This window comes from Quercus lobata, chromosome 1, assembly GCF_001633185.2.
Source record: "Quercus lobata isolate SW786 chromosome 1, ValleyOak3.0 Primary Assembly, whole genome shotgun sequence".
NCBI classification, from domain to species: domain Eukaryota; kingdom Viridiplantae; phylum Streptophyta; class Magnoliopsida; order Fagales; family Fagaceae; genus Quercus; species Quercus lobata.
The window spans coordinates 47,571,494-47,576,890 of NC_044904.1; the positions used below are offsets into that span (position 1 = coordinate 47,571,494).

Consider the following 5,397-nt stretch of genomic DNA (forward strand, 5'->3'; position numbering starts at 1 on the left):
CGTTTAATGCAATCTCTTTTAACTCAATAAGAAACTTTGAAAGTGTACTCTCCTACATATATTGCACTATCCTACATGTATATGAATGTTTCATAATATATATTCATATTACAAAACCATTATTGCAAGTGCATTATTCTTCTTCATTTGCTTCTTCAATGAATAATTCCTTTTATTCCTTTTATTCTCATACAATCATTTGAAGCAAAGCTCACATGTTAAAAACATATCATGACTATGCCAATGCAATTGAAACAAATCAATTCAGAATCTCAGATTGATAGATTGGTAAGAAAAAAATAAATTATATTGAAAAGATTGCAATATGAGCTATCTAATGATCTATATTGATGGTTTTGTGCCAACTGGCTAGGCAAATGATAGCACCTATTGCTAAATAGCCTAAAATTATCAAGTGATTGTAGAAATATTACTTGGTAAGCTCAAATATATATATATATATATATATAAAAATTAAAAAATTAAAAATAAAAAACCCAGCTACCCTGATGGGTTAGTTTTGAACTTAACTTTCATCCAACGAAATTTTGATTCCTGGAACACATCATGTTTTTACTGCAAAAGAGACCAGTAAAGCCTTTAAGCATCCTATTAGCAAATGCCTCAATGAAATATGAAGCAATTCGCTGAATTACAGTGTCTTTAGGAGAGGCAAGATAGGAAATATGTTCAAGCTTGGTATTAACACTATGAAGACATCTGGCAGTTACATGGCTAGCACATTCTCCAAGAAGTACTATCAATTGCAAACCTCCTTCCTCAGATCATGGCGATCTAAGCTAGGTATATGGTGATCCTAATCCAGGAGAGGATTCATGGAATGAAGTTAAAGAAGATCTGCGTTCTTGTTTTGCCTTTGCCATCAATAACTGAGAGCAAACTCAATGCACTGGGAATGGAGACTTGTATAACAGCTAGAATGGGATTAGATGTGAAGGAGAATAAATTTTAATTGCTGAAATAATAACACTACACCACTTGATGATAGAGAAAGTTGAGGGAAGGAAGAAAGAACTATATCTTGAATCTTTCCCTCCCTTTTTGTTGTTAGGTTTGTTAAAAAATTACAAACTTAAGCCAAGCAAGGTAAAAATTGTTTGGTTTTTCAATATATTTTCAAGTCACAGGTTCGATTCTCAAAGGGAAAAGAAGCAGTTGAAGAACACTTCAAATATATCACTCTTAAAACATAATTTTTTCTTCTTCGATAAATTCCTTTGGAAGTAAATGTAGGGCTCTTTGGTTGCTAATTACTCACAAAATCAAAAAATAGTTTCAAAACAATAGAACTTTTCCTTCCTATATCTCAACAGCATAAGCCAAATGACAGTAAATTAGAATCATAAACTCAAAGAAACTTTTAAGAAACAGAAAAACCAATTTGTGTCCCTAAATTTTAAGCTGCAGATGTTTTGAAAATTAAAGAAAAAGCTCAACAAAAGTAATCCAAAACCATTTTTCAAGTTACCAAAAAAATAAAAATAAAAGGCCAATCAAAATTAGTTTTCCTAGAAAAATATATTGCTTTCTTGATTCCATAAAACCAAAAAAATAAAACATAAAAACTTTTAAAACCTCAGTTCTATTCTGTTCCAACATTTTCCTAGTAACCAAATACAACTGAATGAAACCATGTCAAATTTTTTTTAAGAAAACTTAAATGCAAGGAGTTCAAAAGAAAAGATGTAGAATATTACTTGTCCAATGCCTCCAAAAAGCTCCCTTAGTTCTTTAGTTGTCACATCTGGGGCCTCAGCAGAAGCACCACCATAACCCCCCTCGACAACCAATACCATGCCCACCATCATATCCACTTGGTGGGCCAGATAATGATAAGGTGCAACCACAAATGGAGTCAGCCTACTCAAATTAAAAGACTACATGATCACAATCATTTTCAAATAGAAGAGAAAAGATAGAAACAAACTGAAAAGTATCAAATACACGGAACTACATAACTAATTAACTTATTCCATGAACAGTGTAAAGCCAAAAACCCAACTCTTCCATGCTTTTATATTTTATATCATAAGAAAGCACATGATACCTTGCTGCGATTTTGAACCCAACAAAGTAGGCTATAAGTGTCTGTAACACGATAGTATTTATAATATAAATGTCACTTTTTCTTTTCCAGGTACTTAAATGCTACATTCCATTTCAATCACTCATATTATGCCAAACACATAAAGAAACATAAAAATTTGTGTCCTGTGACTTCTTTTGCTATTTTTTTATGATAAAATGATAAACTTACCATAATAGAGACTTAAAAAACACCATGTACGATCTAATGCTCTACATCATGAATATATCCTATTTACTTTATAAAAAACAAATCAGATGCCTTGTTTTGGTATTAATTTTGGTTGGTCGTGAAAATAATTTAGAAGCTTTTTATCAAATAGATGGTGCGCATCTATGGAAAGTGAAACTATTTTTGCCTTTAGGAAAGTTATCTAAACCTGGGTGGGGTCGGAGGAGAAAAATAAAGAAGAAAAACAGAGGATGATGCAGCAGTAAGTATAGAAGGGAGAATGTGTGTTTTCAAAAAAATGCTCTAAATTGCAATAAAGCTTAGACAACAATTTTATCAAAAGCAAAAATGTATAAACGAAGAAGATAGTTAAATACCCAAAAAAAAAAAAAAAATGTTTATGGTGTTGCTCCCAATCTTGAGGCATTGCCAGGGGTTGCATTCAATCTAGCCTTGGTTGTTCAAGCTTTCAATCCCAATGCAATTTAAGCCATGTCAATTTGGGTTGCATCATTTCCTGCTGGAGTAGTGTGTTGGAAATATATAAAGTGCAAATTGAAGTATAATTCTTTACATGCATTGACATAGGTTTTAAATGTAACAATGGAAATAAATTGAAACACAAATCAAATTAAAAAAATACCTTAGTGAAACAATATTGAGTCACTGAATATCTTTGATGCATCGTTGAGAAGTCCAGGGCTTGTCATCATTGAATGCATTTGGTGATAGTCGGATAGGAAATATTAAAAATTTCTGAAGAGGGTCAGATGTGATAAATTGGAGAGAGGAAGATTGGTGTATGGACGGTGGCAGACAAAAACAATTTGGCTAGAAGCAGGATATTGTATTTAAATAGGAATATAATCAGAACTTTACCAGTAACGATTCTGGTAGTCTGACTGGCGGAATTTCTCTGTTTTATTGTGTATGAAGAGTCACAATTTCTTTGTTTTTGCCCTCTCCAAACATAATCATATATAACCCCAAATTTCAAAAAATCAAATCAAAACCTAATGTTACCCAAATACCTAAATAAAAATCAATCCAACCGAATTTCTCAAAACTAATTCATATTTCATACCCATACCCATATCTAAGAAAGAATGAAAAAATGAAAAACTTATTGGTGGTAGTTCTTTCAATGTTTGTCTCCTTCTCATCTCTATATCGCAAGGTTTTTTTTTCCTCCTTCTCTATCTCTGGATCGCAAGCATCAGTGTTAAGAAAATTGAAAAGGAAGCGAAAAGAAAGTGTCCGAATAGGGGAAACGGAAGGTTCACTTACGGTGATGGCAGAAGATCTGGTTTGGGTGGCACCCTTCTCTCTATCTCTGTCTCTCTATTTCTTTGTCTCTCTTTTCTCACGATCTCTCTCTCCTTTCTCCGTGAAGCGATCTTTTTTTTTTTTTTGGCAGTTAGTTTCCTTTTATACGCTCCAAACAGTATTTTAATGTAGTCAAACATTATAATTTATCACTTTTAAATAGTGTTATAACGTTACCAAACAATGTAATGTATCGCTTTTTTAAGTTATACATGTCTGAATTTTAGGTTGGCACTTTTCTTATTTGTCATTACCTCCTTAATTCTAGGAACTCACTTTCTCTCAGCTTCTGCTATTATATATATACTAGTATTATGCCCGTGCGATACACGACTTAATAAAAAAATTATATATAAATTAAAAAATATGTTTTTTATACTATAATATAATTTAATAACAAAAAAAATAGTAATTTTTAAAAATTATGGCAAGTTTTAAATTTTTAGAAGCTCTTTCTAGTAAAATTTTAATTTGTTTTTATATATATATGGCACTTAAAAATCTTTCTATTATACTTGCTAACACGTGGAGTAGTAGAAGTGCTAACCATAAATAAATTTCTAGCATATATAACCAAAAAAAAAATTCCATAAATTACAAAAATAAAGTATCTTGATTGCAATGTAAATGTAAATTTTTGTCATAAGTGAGGAAATAATTAGCATAATCAATTAAGAACACCAAATCAAAAAATAATATCAATAATTAAGATGAATTGGTATCTAAATTTTTTTAATAAAAAATCATAGAATTTAAGTAATAATTGAACTATGTTAATAGAAAAAATAGAAACACAATAAAATTAAATTAAAAAGATAGCTCTTCTCACATAAATCTCCTAATTTCATATTGTAGATGAGTTCCATCCCAAATAGATTTGGTGATAAAATTTCTTGTATATAATATTCCATAAATTACAAAAAAATAAAAATAAGTATCTAGACCTTCTAGGGTACTACACTCAAAATAATTTCAAAAATAGATAAATAAAGGTACATAAAGAGGAAAAAAAAAAATATATATATATATATATATATATATATCATATTGCAATATAAATGTAAAAGTTTACATATGAATTACCCGCGTCTAGCCATTTTGATATTGCCCTTAGTGAGGAAATAATCTGCACAATCAATTAAAAACACCAAATTAAAAAAAAAAATATCAATAATTAAAATTAATTGCATTATCTAAAATACTTTATAAAAAATAATAGAATTTAAACAATAATTGAACTGCATCAATAGAAAAATAGAAACAAAATGAATAAAAAATAAAAAGAAGATAGCTATTATGAATAGAGATGAATAAATTAGAGTAAACAAATACATATAGAAGAAGAGATGAATAGAGAAAAAAAAATTGTATGGTTCTATGAGTTTTTATATATATATATATATATATATATATGTCCACTCCACATAAAAGAAGTTGATATGAAAAAAAAATCTAATGTCAGTTTAATTTGTGAAGGTGTGAAGTTAAAATCTAAATCTTAGAAGTCTGAAAAAAAAAAAAAAAAAAAATCAATATGTACCATAACAAAAGTTAAGAAAATCCCAAGAACCATATTCGAGCACAACAAATTAAATTATAAACAAACATTATCGTAGCTTTTAGATTGAGGAAGATAGAAATTTACCTTGTAAATAAGGAAAAAACTGAAGAGAGGGATAGACTGCAGCATGTCGTGTATATAAAATGAAAGTGTGAAATTGATATCATTCCCTTGTAGCAATGGAATTGATTTACGTATCATGATATCAAAATCCAATAACTGATCTACTTTA

At 29.5% G+C, this 5,397-nt stretch overlaps 1 long non-coding RNA gene across 1 annotated transcript; it reads right to left on the bottom strand.

Annotated features, from left to right (window-relative positions):
* Window positions 1–489: 489 nt before the first annotated feature.
* LOC115991258 lies at window positions 490–3,295 on the bottom strand. The gene is made up of 3 exons (XR_004092181.1): window positions 2,922–3,295; window positions 2,656–2,798; window positions 490–1,881 (listed from the first exon to the last, which is right to left on the bottom strand). It is a non-coding gene; the product is annotated as an uncharacterized LOC115991258 (long non-coding RNA).
* Window positions 3,296–5,397: the final 2,102 nt, after the last annotated feature.